The following is a 16942-nucleotide window of genomic DNA, read 5'->3' on the forward strand; positions in this document are numbered from 1 at the left end:
ACTCGTTAACTCTACGTCCATCTGAGAGACTGTGCTAAAGTCCTACCAGCTGATATATATATATTATATTTATCATATAGATCAAAAAGATATTTTTATTCGCCCATTTGTGTGATGAGGAAATCCTATACCTTACAGGTGAAGGGTAAAGGAAGGTATGAGATGTTGAAAATGATCAACGAAGTTTGGGAAATTACGACATGGTACCATAAGGACAAATATCTTCAACTACCATCTCCCAAGGGCAAGAAGAGAAAGAACGGATGATAGAGTGTTAGAGTTGGGAAAGATGGAAGGCTGTGGTAAGATCCTCAACCCAGCAAAAGTCCAGGGACGCCAGGGGTCGAATTTCCTTAGGAGTTTCTCGTCTGGCCAATCTTGGTGAAGATCTTTGTTAATTTTAAGGTAGGCTGGGGTTAGAGAGGTCTCTACAGTACTATCTGTCTGAAATTGGTTTATTAATTTTCTTATATTTTCATGTAGGCATCATGTATTTTCTTTTGAATTACTCTGTATGTTCTGTATTTTTTGATTGTTGATTTAAGGAAAAGGTTGTGGCGAGTCTTTTGATAAGAACGCGAGTGGGGATTGGTGTGTGGAGATTCTAAGAAATCCACATGGTGATAGAGATTCTGAGAAGGAAGTTCTACTATTTAAATTAAACCAGTGTTGTTGAGAGATTCTGAGAAGTCACGTACTTCAGAATGTGTCTATTCATAAGGATAAGTTTTATTTTCAAAGTTAAAAATTAATATTTCATGGTAAGGATCTGTCTCATATATATATATTACCAGGTTTCATCTTTTATATTCAAATGTTTTTGGGTAAACTTTATGGGTATATTTCATATGGTAATTTCACAGTATTTCTAACTGCGTAGTCAGCTGAGTCTGTTTTGCATATGAAGTGAACTGCACGTATTGTTCTTTTAAATCAATATTTCTTAGAATTATCAGTATGATACTTTGAATCTAAAAGAGGAAGAAGTTCAAAAATCGGACATTGACTAGACTATTTTTTAAAAGGTCAGTGTTATTGTGATAGCCAGATGACTACTTAATGTCTGGAACAACAGTATATAAGATAGACTCTAGCAAAATAGAATAGGGGTTTGACTTTCTGAGACTCTGGTCGCGCTATCTTTTCATCTCACTTCCTCTTCTTTGGCTTCACTCGACAACTCTTAGACTCAGACTTAGAACTCTTACAGGTTTTTTATTCAATTCAGATACCTTGAAATTCAGATACTGTGATACTTTGTATATTTTGATACTTTTAATATTTTAATACTTAATACTTTGGTATTTTTGATTTAAAAACAATACTGTTTTTACGTTTTACTTACATTTTTACTAATGTTTTGATTAATACTAGTGGGTTCAATCCATCATAAATGGATGTTTATTATAAAAATCTCTAAACATTGGGATTTACATTTTTCTATATTTGAAGGTTGTTATTATTATCAAGAAACTTTATTTTCCAAGTTATGATTTGTGGTTTCTGTTCTCGCTATAATTCTTTTTAATAAATGTACCTACCATTAAACCTCTAAATTCTAAAAATTATTAAACAATCCATAAACAGTTAAAAACATAAAAACACATACACACACACCACAACACTGCCTGATGTGCAAAAAGATGTGCATAACACCAAATATGGAACCTGATTGGGGGATGCTCACGAGAGGAGTGTAGAAACCCCCCTAAACCGACCCTGAATATTGGCTGGTCCATCTGTTGAGGTTGCCCACACATGTGCCAATGTCAATATTACGGTTCAGTAGCACTTTTCCAGAACCTCTACAAAAATGCTGGCCATAGATGACTCACAGTCCACTACAGCGGCGATCAGTCTTTCGTGATGACATCTGTTACATATCTAAGTATGATTGAACACTGGTCTTGGAGGTGATATTATTGGGTTGTGTTTAATTTGAACTGAAAACATGCCAGCTTGTCTTACTTCTTCTGCTATAGTCACCTTTATCAGTTGGCTAATGACATACCACAACTTTATTTATTGTCCCTATTTTGACAGCAGAGTAAACTACAGCGCTTCTGCCTTTTGCACCAGTTTTCATGCTGCTTTTTTGCTGTTTTCAGTGCAAGTGTTAACAAGCTGTTGGTGGCAAATGTCATATCTACTCAAGAGTAGAATCAACTCCAGGACGTTACCATGATTAACAGCAATGTTTTCTAAGCTAAAGGCTCCCCCTCTCTCCTTATCTCCCCGTAGCTAAGGCCACATTTGCCTATGACTTTAACAACGTCCAACATATACGCTCCATCACCTGGGCATTTCTTTTTCACTTGCTCAGCACGTAATGACATTTGGTTGCCAGTCAACAGGCTTTTCACTTCTGCCTTTTGTATTTTCAGAAAGTAAGCATCTGCACTATCTCTGTGTGTCTTACTTTTTTCATGTTCCACTATCCTTTGGTGAATGTGTTTCCAGTCTTTCATGCCTCCCTTTACGATAGGGCCATCACTAACCCAAAGGTTCAAAGGCCAAACAAACTGAACAGTACAGAGAATGTTTTTTTTCACAGTAAGTTAGCCACTTGTGGTTTGTTCCATCTTTGCTATTGAAAACCTTTGGTATAGGAACATTTGGGATTTGTTGAGGATGATAAGAAAAAAATGTATGTATATCCTGTGACTGAGGTTGAGCAAAGTAATCAAAACTATCAACAGAATCATCTTCATCTATCTTGTTCCTAAGCTTGGTGGTTCTGGGTTCTGCTGCTGATTGTTGACTCTGTTATCTGTCCCCTGATCGACTCAGTTCCTCCCTTTCACACTTCCCCTTCTGTATCCGTAGACTCAAGTGCACCTGTATTTAATCACAATAAAAGCATATTGTAATCTTTAACAAATTTGACATGGAAAGCACGTTCAAATTAAATTGAACTAAACAAAGGAAATAAAAAATTTCCAAATGGCAAAATATGCAGGATTAATTCATATTACTTTTATTATCCTATTCCCTTTCAGTCGTTGGCTTTGTATGTTCACTATCATTTTATTAAAAACATAATGTGTCACTAGTAACACTTGGGCATATAAAGTTGCTATATTGTAACTAATGTGATCACTAAAAAAAAAAAAAAAAAAAAGCTTTTCTTACGTAGTATTTTTGTTTTGTTTCCAGTCCAAATATCTTTAAAAAAATCTTACATCAAGATGCATTTACTAAACAAGTATGAAAAAACACCTCAAAGTGATTTTTTGCTTAAAACAAGCTACATTATCTGCCAATGGGGTAAGAAAAATAATTGTTTTAGATTTAGCTTGTTTTAAGCAACAACAAAAAAACAAAATCACTTAATTTTTAGTTTTTTTTTTTTTGTTTTTGTTTCAGAAAACAAGACATAATTTATTATGCCATTTCACTTGTCTAGTAAATGTATCTTGAATTAAGAATATTTAGATATTTGAACTGGAAACAGTGATAATGTTTGCTAATTCACACACTCTGGTACAACAGCCTCCTACTGGTACAACACAGCAGCTACCAGTGAAGCATTAAGTCTCTTCACAACCGGGTCCTGGCTCTGTTTCTGACACTAAATTAAATTTTTTAGATTTATTTCTCACCACAAATATCCCCTTTTTACAAAGCTTTCAAATCAAGTCAAGTCAGTTTTATTAATGTATTGCTGAATCATCAGGTATCATTAATTATCTATTATCTATAGGGCATTTTAACCTTCATTGAGCAGGGCTCTTCATTACTATTAGTTCTTCTGAATGACAATCCTACCTGCCCATTCTGGTGTGTTGGGCTCATGACTGGAGCTTGGTAACCTTACTGGGCCTTAGCTCTTCACTGTCAGCAGGCAAACTCGGACAACTAGAGGCGGGTGCTGCTAAACGAGCTACAAGAAAAAGTTTGATACATGAAACGGTGGTTTGCAGACAACATTGTTTTGCACGGTCGCTAGCATCTTGCACTGCTTCTAACTACCTTAACATTAGCTTACTTACCGGCCTCGTCGTCTTCGTTTGTTTTTTTGAGGAAAAATGTGCTCAGCTTAGAACATTTGGCCGCGTCAGTTTCCCAAAGCTTTCTTCTTCTTTTTTTCTATTTTGGGCCTTTTCAGCGCCGCCTTTGCGCTTTCTGTTACCCATTTTTATCTGACTTTTTAAATTTTGAGCAACTTGCAAGGTGCCGTGTCGGTGGCGGGGCCAGGGAGTCAAAAGATAATCACATCATTATTATCTTGCAGGCTGCACTCTGCGAGAAAATATTAAATAAAAAAGAGTGGGACTGTGGTAAAATAATAATAATACAAAAAAAGTAAAAATTTAAACCCAGTGACATGACAACAACGGCCCTCGCGGCCAAAAAAAACATACCGGTGCTCCCGATTAGCCAATCTGGGCCTGCCGAGCGGTCAGTCCTCAGAGTGTTTCATGTGATTTGATGATTCTAAGCACTGCAGCAGAGAGAGCGAGTGTTTTATTTCATTAGATAAACGCCTCATGTGATTTCAAGTCCCAAACAAACATTAATGTGTCTGACTGAAAGACTAGGACAACTGCTGTGTGTAACACGTGCAAACTGTACAATTCCTTACGATCATGTGTTTAGACTCTGTCAACAACGGTTGAGTCAATCTCACACAGACATTACTAATTTCTCACCCACAGAAACAAACAAAAAAAAATTGATTTTGCATGAAGAAGACTTTATTTAGAGCATTTAATGGGTCAAAAAGATTTTTTTGTAATGTTACTGTATATTATTTGCGTGACAATTAAACTAATTCTTATTACTTATATAAAAATTATATAAAATACATTAACAATTAAATTACAATTAACTTTACAATTTCTATATATATGTATATATATATATTTTTTTAATTTTGGGGTGAAACCTGAATACATTTTTTGGTCTTAAACATAAATTCTCATTACTTAAATATATGAAAATTATAATATAATAATATTTAATATAAAATACATTAACAATTAAATTAAAAATGATTTATATTTATATTAGTGCTGTCAAACAATTAATCGCGATTAATCGCATCCAAAATAAAAGTTTAAAAAACACACATATACAGTAAATATTGTGAAAATATATATCTATATTCTTACATTTTATATTAAATATAAATATATTGAACATATAAACATATGTTTCCTCAAAATATTATACATGCATGTGTTTGTAATTATATAAACATAATAAATACACATATCATCTGCACACAGTGATTATCAGTGTTGGGAGGGAAACGCATTACAAGTAATGTGAGTTACGTAATCAGATTACTTTTTTCAAGTAACTAGTAAAGTAACGCATTACTTTGTAATTTTTTAATAAAATTATAATATAAATAAATATAATTGCGATTTTCTCGCTGTTATTGCGAGTTTGATTGCGATTTAATTTTGTAAAGACAGGTTTTAGCTTAATCTTCCTCAATAGTGTGAAAGCTATTCAGTCAAACTCAGTCAAAATTCAGTCAATCCCTGATGAATAAAATCAAGTCCTGACCTGCATTATCAATAACCATCCTGTTTCCTTCAGAAATATGTCACAACGTGAAGCTGCTTTGAGATGTGGTGTTAAAGCTGAATTTACGCCATGTCGTAATACGAGATTCTAGCTTGTAAAAAGTGAAAAAAAAAAGTCCTTTTAGAGCTTTCTGAGAGTTATGACTTGCACCACATGACCGATGTACCACCTGACCGCTGCAGATTCATTAAGATGCTAACAGCGTTGCCATTGAAAAACATAATTGCGAGTTTGCGGATTATGTTAGCGTCACACCAACGGACGATAACGGTCTGATTTTTTTTTTAAAATTGCGCATCAGTTGCAGCGCATGCTTTACAGTAAGGAGAACTCTGAATGGCTGTCAAAATTTTCAGCATTCATCAGAAGGGAAAAAATCTATCTGAAAGTGATCACCTTGGATATGTATGCCTAGATGCCTGAAGCGCTCAATCAGAGTGTTCGGCAAGTGAAAATATATCTGTGTTAAACTTATACTTAGATTTTACTCACTAGTATGTGAGTTTGAGGCTGAGAATTTATTAGCCATTGGCTAGTATTAGACATCATTTAGTCGCCAGATTGAAGATTTAGTTGCATATGCGAGTGATTTACTCGCAGTGTAGAGGGCTGATATAATATATACATAAATGAATTAATGTAGCAGAATAAAGAGGGTGTCTGCATTTCAACATAAACTCAGTGATTAAAAAAATGTTAACTAAAGATTACAATTTACATCTGTATAATACAATTAATTAAATTTCTAATATGATATAACTATCCTATTAATATGAGCTTCAATAGATGCCACAGTACAATACAAATTTACAATACGAAAATTAAAATTACAATATGAGATGAGTTCACTGTTCATCACTATGATGATTTCTTGTTGACCGATTTTTTTTTTCAGCATTGAAAAAAAAGCCTTCAGCAGAACTTGTTGACTGTCATGCTTGATTTTCAGTGTCAATTTCTGCAACAAACAATGGCCTTTGGCTGTAGAAGTGACATGGTCAGGTGGTGTAACTGGTTTGTGTCAATTTTGTCAACCAGTATTTTTCATAAAAATATAATTATATAAAATGTAATCATCTAGTTCAGTATAATAACATGGGTTTAATTTTTTTTTTTTTTTTTTTACATAATTTGTTAGACTATTTTTTAAAAAAGAGCTGTTTTCAGCATATGTCCTGCCAAATATTGCAAAAACGCATTAAAATTTACATTTAGAGATAAATTGAATAAAATCTATTTTTGTATTTTTTTTTAAATGAAGTATTTATTTCTTAAATAAGCTTACATGGCATTTAAAATAATAAATATTTCTCATTCCTCATCATTTTACACCAACACCACATGACATTTTCAGGTAGCCTGCATTCAGTTTTAAAGGGGTCATATGATGCTGCTAAAAAGAACATTATTTTGTGTATTTGGTGTAATTAAATGTGTTTATGCGGTTTAAGGTTAAAAAAACACATTATTTTCCACATACTGTACATTATTCTACTCTATGCCCCGCCTTCTGAAACTCGTCGATTTTCACAAGGCTCATCGCTCTGAAAAGCGAGGTGTGCTGTGATTGGCCAGATATCCAACACGTTGTGATTGGCCGAATGCCTCAAGCTTGTGACGGAAACGTTACACCCCTTAACATATTGTGATGACCTTTCATCAGAGCGACGAGACAAAAACATAAAACCCATTATAAACGTGATATAAACATGATTTCTAGTCATGTCTTTTTTTGGAAGGCAAAAACAAAGTAGTTTTGCTTTCTCAACGAAACAGCGTCATACACCGCGGCCGGCTTGAGTGAGCAGAGACCAGAGGCCTAGAGTGAGCCGCGGACTTGAGTGCAAACCTTACTGGTTTGGTTGCTTGTTTTCTACACGGAGACATATGAACGCCTCCGTATGTTCCTTGGTCCCTGTTAAAAAAGACGAGAAAGCTATGAATAACGCTGTGAATGGTATGATGGTATAATAGTAACGCTAAATTACTTTGGACAACTTAACTAGTTATTTATAAAAGAAATGCCGGTGACGGCAACCAAGCTAACAATTGTTAAATGACAGGTCCGGTTCAGTTAGCCATCAATAACGTAATTTGTATTTGTATAATTTATAATATCAATACGGTAGTAATTTGTACTGGCATTTAAACGTTAAACTTATATTTAATACAGTTATAACAAATGTTTGGTAATGTAAATACATATTGAAAGCATATTGCCCCGTTAACACTCCGACTCCGCTTAATGTCCGACATTTTTTAATTTTTGAAATTCTGGCTTCCGAGGATCCTTCCTTGACATTGAGAAACATGGCGGCAGCGGCAACAACAATACTACAACGAGAATAAAAGGTACGCCTTCTTTCTTTGCGTGAACATCTGTGCAGCATTATATTCCCACATAGTGACGTAGATATGTGGGGGCGTGTTAAAACGAGCCACTACACATTCCAGTGAACCATTAACAACTTTTAACTTATATAAAGAATATCTCTTTGGATTTGAGACTTTAGTCTTTGCAACTTTACAGATCTTCTTTATTCACCAAGAGCTTGTAACACTTCAAAGAGAAAGGAAAATTCTCATCATATGACCCCTTTAACTTTTGTAAAACATGGTGCACAGCATTTTTTATTACATAAAATCAACATAAGTACACTATGTACATTTTAAAATACCTGATGCATGCTTTTAAAACAAGTTTTTAAAAGATTTTTGAATTTCTCATCTTGCCGACCCCTTTTTCGTCACTGACCCAAACAGTTTTGATGCGAGTCTGTATTTCTCTTCTGTAAAGCACTTTAACACTGCTTTCAAAAAATATAACTTTACTTACCTCACAAAAACACACACAAAACGATCGAACTGATGAAAGCATCAAACCATAGCTTAATATGAATTACAGCCAATAATTAACTCGTTGTTTGAGCGGACCTGAGTGAAAGCTACAGTCGCTAGTCGGTTGCTCCCTCGTGTGGTTATACACACAAATGCAGGACAGCTCGTGCTTGTACAAAACAACAACAATAGATGTAATGATGTCAGTCTGACAGACTATTTCACCTCAACAGATGTGACAGCAGGTTGTCAGCGCAAGTTAATATCAGATATTGTCGTTTCCTCAGTGAAGAGCTCAGATCTGCGCCAGAAGCACAGCGGGTGAGTCTCCGTTATATAATAACAGCCTATTATAAATACACAATAGAGAACCTACATTGCATTTTACGGTTAAAACCCACTGCTGCTTATTATTGTGATGTTAATTCTTACTGGAAGCTGAACATTCAGGACAAGCGTGGGTTTAACAGCTGTATTCAGTAAAATTAAAGTTAAATGATCCTGTATTTCACAGACAGAGGCGTCGACCGTCTTCATCATCATGGCTTACATCGGAAGATTATTTTCTTTCGCAGTTCTGTTTGGCTTTGTGACCGCTGAGCTGCACAAAAGAACAGGTAATGCTTTTAAATCTTTTGGAGTCTGTTAAACACGAGCTCTTTTTTTCTTGTGGTTAATAAACCTTCGTCTTCGTTTCTCCAGCGGCTGTTTTTGTCAGACTTTTGGCACGTTCAGCGTATAACCATGAAAATTAAATGAGCGAGAGCCTGACATATCAATGAAAATCCTCTAGAGCTCTTTTAAAACGCTTAAATTAAATGCGTTATAGTCACAGACGATCAGTCCATCAAGACAAGCGGTGAGAAAAGTAACAGGCACCACGTGATCAAACCCAGGCACGGGTTGCCAAGTCCGCATTTGTCCCGCAGGATTTGGCTACTGTTGCTGCGGAGTGTTTTTGTTGTTTTATAGAATATGTTGTACAACTTGTATTTGCTCTGAAATATTGTCTCATATAATTCTTCCTAACTGATACGTTTTCACAGTGAGACCGTGTGCTATTTTGAGAGTAGGGCCAGAGATTTGTGGAGTCATTAAGAACTGCGCCATCTTATTTGTAATGTTGCCAGCTCCAGGCAGAGCCCTCTTAGAGCCTCAGAATTAGAGAGAAAAAAAACCCGGTTTATTTAGCCACAGATAATTTTGTGACAGGTGGTGTTCAGTTTACAGTACTGTTTAATTTCTGTTGCTCAGACACACACAGCATTCGAAAGCTGTACCTATCAGCTGTCACTATGAGTGAAATTGCCTTACTGTCTTTATAAGCTGAACTTTTAAACAATCTAAATGTTTTTCCGACATGCACATCAAATATGAGTAGCTGTGGATTCTCGCCACGTGCACGTTTTTGGTGGCCATGACCAGAAATTATCTTTGAATGTTTCAATTGAAATATCACTTTTATCTATTCCTCACCCGCGTTTCACACTGTATAAAATAATTTTCACGATCTTTCTGTGCCCCCGCACACCTTAGCTCCTGTGTTCCTGGAAAAGTGGGATGCACTTAGTTTGATTTCCCGCCAGAAGAGAAGCAACGCGGGTGACGAAGAGACTAAACTCCCTGCCAGCCTCGAGAGGGAATGTTTAGAGGAGGTTTGTGATTACGAAGAAGCAAGAGAAGTCTTCCAGGATAATTATCGCACCGTGAGTCTGAATATTAACACGTTTAATATTACTACCAATATTCACAGTTGCGCTCGTAATTACGTGCAGACTTAAATGCATTGTGTTTTTGTTTCTTTGAAGGATATCTTCTGGTCCGTCTATATCGGTAAGTGGTGAATGTTGCATATGCATGATGGTCATGTGAGAAAGTCATGTGTCAACTGTTTATTCCAGACGTCTCCAGTCCTGGAGACCCACCTACCAGAGTGTGTTATATGTGTTAGTCTAATTAAAGCAGCTGGTTCAACTCAACAGCTGTTTAGTGTGTTGAATGGACCGGAGTTGGGAAACCCTGCAGTTCAGGTACCTCGATCAGATGAATATAGACAAGAGGAATCAGTTGTATCACTTGTTGCCCTGATGCTGATTAAAGAAATATATATATATAATACATTGGACCTAAGCAGTATGTTGGATTTAATGGGAATGCAGTTGATTATATAGTTATATAGCGGTCAACATAAAACAGTATTGCACATGGGATTGCTACGATTGACCGGTCGTAATCACGGCTTCCAGAGAATCATGTACTAATGCTCAAGATCTGGTGTATTCAGATTTTATAGATTTATAGACATACAATGTTTTAAGTGTGAGACATGCGTCATCTCTGATGTTGTTTTACATGCTAGATGGTGACCAGTGTGCTGAGCAGCCATGCAAAAATGGAGCCATGTGTTCGGATAGTGTGGGGGGCTTCGACTGCATTTGTAAATCAGGCTTTTCGGGGATCAACTGTGAGACAGGTATGTAACTGAACCCTCATCTTGATTGAGCTCTATTTAAAAAGCACACATTAAAAGGATCAAGAAACAGAATATTAAAATGTCCAAAATTAGGCTTTCTACCCCTTCTGAAATGCCAGAATTTGTAATCGCACAATCACACATCCCTTAACGTGTCAATCAAGGAGGGGTCTACCTTTAAACTTCCAACAGCTGACGAGATAACCTGTATCATTCACAACTCTAAATCCACTACTTGTCAACTTGATTCTCTTACAACGCATTTGAAGTTTGCTCATCTTCTTTGTCTTCTTTAATCACTGAGATTTATTCATCACTGTCTTCTGTTTCTTTCCCCCTCACCACTTAAAGGGTCACGAAACCCCAGACTACTGTTTCTGAGCTTTTAGCAGAAGTGTTTGTGTTGCAGATCACAGAAGACAATGCTAGCATCCGTTAATTTAAATTGTTGGAGAAAACTTGTTAATGTTGAGTTTTTTTGCGCTATTTTCATCTTCCGGGTTTAAAATCTACATCGTGTTGACGTCACAGTTTGTGACGTGGCAGTGGACTATAGTATGTCAATGATGCGTCGGTGTCTATTTAATTATTCATGAGACTGCATGTTCTTATCCTATAAGAAGACGCTTCGCTTAATTATTCACAACAGCATGTGTTGATTTGCTGTGACAGATGCTTCAGACTCAGATTTTTCAATGCAGAGTGCAAATGGCTGTGAATTTATTTGTGTATTTAACTAGATTGGAGCGAAATGAAACGGTATGAAACCGAAGGTGTCTCTTCTCCCTCCACTCCGCAGTGCACCACACCCAATTTTGTAGCGTTGTTTTTTTTTTTTTTTTTTTTTTAAATGTGGTGAGAACTAACCGGTGCTATTCTAAGTACAGCCTTTGATACAATCTCGTTTAACATCCTCCTAGACAAGCTGGACTCCCTTGGAGCAATGGGCACAGGTCTGTCTTAGTTTAACACCTGGTGTTCCCCAAGGCTCAGTTTTGGGCCCTCTTTTATTTATTATTTATCTATTGCCCCTTGAACATATTTTGAGGAAGTACAGCATTCATTTCCACTGATATGCTGATGACGATCAGCTTTATCTATCTTCTATGTCTTTCCTCCACCTTCACTGTTCAGCTGTTAGCTGAAAACTGACTAATCATCTAATTTACCACTAACTCAATAGTGGTATAACTGAAATCTTACTAGTAGGTACAATTTCTGCTAAATCTAATAGCTTTTTAGTGACTATTGACCTGTCTATAGTTTTTACATCTTTGTTTGTTAAAGACTGGTTGCCCTTCATTTGTGTAATTCCCTTCCCTTGGACATCTGTAACAGCAATAGTCTTCATACCTTTAAATCTTGATGTAAAACTAATTTATTTAAACAGGCTTATTTATGATTTCACATGTTCTAAGCAATATTTTATTCCTCAGTGTCATATTGTTGTTATATAAATATTCTTAGGATGACTTTTAAGGTGAACTGAGAGTCGTGAAAGGTGCCTATAAATAAACTTAATAAATAATGATGCTGAGGTCTGTCAACAACTCATGCCTGTCCTGTCAGTCACAAGAACATACATTCAGTGCAGTAAAGTGAATTCAGAAAGATCTGAAAATGCATTTCATGACCCTTTCAACAAAATTATGACATATAGTACAATGCTTAACATTTAGTTTGACCTGCTAAATAGAGCTTGAAACTCTAAAGAGTTCACCACTACATAAGAAATTTAAGTATTTCTGAATTGTCTTTATTACGTGATGCTGAATGAAGTTTGTTGTTGTTCTCACTGATTTTTTCTTTTCACATCTAGATCAAACGGTATGTGTAATCGATAAGAGCAAAGGGTGCAGTCAGTTTTGTAAGCCGGGCTATCAGTCGTACGAGTGCTCGTGTGCGTACGGCTGGAAACTGCAGCAGAAAGAGAAGTGCGTGCCGGCTGGTGAGTCCCTTACGCAACAGCTGATAATGTCAGATGAGTTGAGAAATTGTACTGATCACAAAACTCTTTTGCGTTATTATTATTACTAAAATAATATTAAAAATAATTTTGCAAAAGTAAACTAAATAAAGCAATGTTTTATAAGCATTAAGTATGTATGTACTTTTTATTTTTTTAATACATTCCTAGCTATTGGTTGTATATTGAGAACACCAAAATAATAGTCCAATCAATACCAAATCATCACTAAGTACACATTTAATTTTCTTAAAATTAATTTCTTTAATTTTCATTTCTTTTCATTTTTTTTAGTAACGTTTCCATGTGGAAAAGTGGCAAGTTTGAGTCAGTGGGACCAACGTCAGTCAGCTAACACACGGTCAGACTATCAAGGACTCACCTGCGGCTCAGAAGAGTGTCCCTGGCAGGTGAACAAACCACACTTGATCCTCCAGACATCGTTTGTTGATGAAAGTTCACAGATTTCATAGAAAATCCCGTAGTGTATGCTGGCCACAGACTAAGACAATGTTTCTTCTGTAACTATTTAAAAATTTGGCAAGTGTACGATGACTAGTGTTTTGAAAAATCTGTTCAGGTTTTAAAAGACGTATAGTGTATTCCAGCCTTAAGTCATTCATATCTGCTTGAATTAAGTGCTGTTAGAGTTGAATGCGTTAGAAATTGTCTGCCGCTTATAAGGGTGCGTTAAATCCAATAAAGGCAGGGTCTAATGTTCCACATCCAAATTTTGAGCAGTTTTTGAAACACCCGTATTCTGTACATACACAAAACAATAATATAAGACACTCACTCTCATATTTAGATGCTGTGGTTTTACTTCACATTGTGTACATGTACTCATTTTTTCAAAGGCGATGCTGCGACAAGGATCGGTTGGTTTCTGCAGTGGGGTGATACTCAAAGAGAACATGGTTCTCACCACCAGCCCAGTGCGTTAGGAAGCACGACAACAATTTCAGGTGGCGGTGGGTGAGTGCCATTATGTTTTCAGAAAACTTTCATGAACACAGTGGTTTTCCTAACATGCTAAAAAAATACCTTCCTCACACTCTACAGGTAAAAGGGTGACCTCATTCGAAGCAGGAGAGCAGACGCTTCAGGTACAGCAGGTGCACATCCACCCGCTCTATGCTGAGGGCAAACCTGACAATGACATGGCTGTAGTAGAGCTGACGCAGAAGATGGTCTTCAAGAAGAGGTGCTTCCAGCCTGTCTGCCCGAGAGAGACTTCGCTGACAATGTGCTCATGGCGGGCGACTACATGGGTGTCGTCACCGGCTGGAAGGAAGCCTCAGGTGCAACGGATCTTGAAGGGAACCTCATGTTAAACCACCTGTCCTATGACAAACTGCTGGTTTGCTCGCAGCGCCACTCTGGTCAGGTTGGTGGACATTTCAGTATTTTATGGGGTTCCAATGGTCACGAAAAACCACTTCACAAATGGTTTCCTCATAATCAAACTTATTATTATACACTCATGCAATTGTATATGTAATGATCCAAGCTTCAAAACATAAAAAAGTTGTCTTGGACAGGTCAATGGGTTAAAACTCTAAATGGCCAACAGTGGATGATGGTGAGATGCTACAGAGATGATGACTAACAAAGAATCAAAACGTATGAATTAGCTAGCTTTGGGCAACAACTGTCACAGCCGGGGTCAATATTTGCATTTGCAGGTATTAAAAACATCTCAAAAAGTCTGAAAGTGCACTTCCACAAATGAAGGCCTCAAAAAGTCTTTAAAAATCTTAAAATTATTATATTCATTGAGGAAGATATCAGTATTTTGCAGTGTATGCACAGTATTTTTGTCTTGTTTTCTGACATATACAGCATGGGGGTAACTGCAGGGAGAATCAAAGGTATTTAAAGTAGAGACATATAACTGAGTGCTTTGATTTTGGTCTTTAGGTCACCAACAAAATGGCGTGTACTCTGCCTCGAGCTAAAGCAGACTGCATCTTGGGACACGGCAGCCCTGTGCTCACGCTGTACAGAGAGGTGTTCTTCCTCACCGGCATGGTCAGCCAGCCTCCAGGAACCGACTGCAAGAACGGTTATGTCTTACAGAAAGTGTCCCGCTTCTTGCCATGGTTAAACACATTCATGCGCCCGTAATGGAAGAGAAAAGAATGAATGTACGATACGTTTCTACCTTGTTTTTGTTTTAGTTGACATTGCCTTTGTTCCCACTTATACACAATAAATTATAAACATTAGAAACAGTCAGAGTTCGTCAGGGGGGTGTTCCAGAAAACAAGGTTAACTTACATGTACCCTGATCTGATCGTTTGATAAACCCAAAACTTGTTTTCTCAGGGTGTGTCTGTTAATACAGCTTTATAATTTAGTGTCTATCTATGAGTCACATTATGAGTCCTGTAGCAAATAAACACATCCTTTTAATTGCGGAGCCGTCAACGGGTAAGATGAGAAAACGTTGGTTTTAAGATTTGTAAGGTAAAATAAAATGAGCATTTGATTATGTTATAATAATGCAATTTTGATGTTATGCATAATCCGTGCCGTCACCGCCACTAGAGCCTCATGAAAAGGTGCTCTGCTGAAAAAAAAAACCCCAAACCCAATGGAAACCATCACAGAAATTCTAATGGTTTCCACTACAAATACCATTACAACTATCAACATTTAAGCATAAGAACCATTAAAAATGGTTTCCTGTAGTGTGATTTGGGACATTAGGTTCCATTAGGTATTGGTCACCAATAGAAGGTGACCAATTACTAGTAGAAACCAATAGGCACCATTACAGTTTCCACAAAAAAAACAATAAAATACACAATAACAACTAAAAAAACCACTAATAATTCTATGATGTCTACTATTTGTTTTTTTAGCAGGGGGGTATGCATAAGGGTGAAACTATCCCTGACACATATCCTGTTTCGAAGCAGTAAGTGTTTGGAAAGTAGGATGTTATAACTACTTAAATACCCTGAAAGTTGCATCAGTTTTTGGAACGAAGAGCTGAGTTTTTCTGGAAAACCCCTCAGAAGTGATTGGATTTGTGCTGTATGTCCTGAACTTTTCCTGTGGTAGAGAACCTTTTCACATTCTGATTACAAACACATTTTGTTTTCTTTTAAATAACACATGAACTGATTAATCTTTCAGAGTAACACAATGAATGTGTATTAAAGGGGTCTTGATACATATTTTTTTTAATTATTTAAGTTCCTGAAGTACATTGTTAAAGTTTTATTTTTGGAACAAATTGCTAAATTAGATATATATATATATATATATATATATATATGACCATTGTATTACTAACTGAGCATGAGTAGTGCAGATGGCACAAATAAGAAACTAAAGCCAATCAGAGCTAGCTTTCTATAGACAATTTAAGCTTGACGTTGGAAATGATTGCACCAACAAAAACTGAACATCTGCTTGAGTTAACCTTGACTGTGCATTTTATCATAAATAATGGTGTGATTATTGGACAAGTGACTCCTGGACATAAATAAAACACAGTATTAAATAAGAGAGAAACTGAAGTCTGTCAACTGATTGAACTCAATGACACCCTCAAACCTCTTTTCATTATCTTAGCTGCTTGATGTTGCAAACTTATATGGAGTATCGTATAATTTAATTGTAATAAACACTATAATAAATAGTTTGATCCCAAATAGCTTTGCCGTTTACTGCGGGTTGTTATTCTTCTACATAGTAAAACAGGTGGTGTGAAATTAACTTTACTTAACAGCGTATATAGTACCACTTTATCAAGAGTAAAAAGTACAGTGCTAATAAAGTGAAGGTCTTTGCTTTAGTGAATTAGTTCCTGCATGAACATAGTTGAACACCTTTATAAGAACTTAGCTGATGTCTTCTTACCAAAAATCAAAACAAAATCCAGCTCAGTCTATGTTTATATTTGTCACTATAGCATTATAGAAGTAAAGCTGAAACAACAGAATATGTAGCACTGTTATTTCCCACAAAACTTGTTTTGGACGGTGTGTCCACCTCTGATGTAGGTTTCATTGGACAACTTCTCTGCACTGTTTGTCTGCCAGGATAATAAATTCTTAAAATATTATTATTTAATATATTTATATAAGTTTAATGAGGATGCTTACACATTCAGT

General features: G+C 36.2%; 1 protein-coding gene and 1 pseudogene across 3 annotated transcripts in view; one reads left to right on the top strand and one right to left on the bottom strand.

Annotated features, from left to right (window-relative positions):
• iqck (IQ motif containing K) overlaps positions 1-16942 on the bottom strand; it is a 131290-nt gene that overhangs the window by 46076 nt on the left and 68272 nt on the right. The gene's annotated exons all lie outside the window — the stretch shown is intronic.
• Positions 8480-15283, top strand: LOC109055536 (annotated as a pseudogene).

The sequence above is a fragment of the Cyprinus carpio genome, chromosome B3, assembly GCF_018340385.1.
Source record: "Cyprinus carpio isolate SPL01 chromosome B3, ASM1834038v1, whole genome shotgun sequence".
Taxonomy (NCBI): domain Eukaryota; kingdom Metazoa; phylum Chordata; class Actinopteri; order Cypriniformes; family Cyprinidae; genus Cyprinus; species Cyprinus carpio.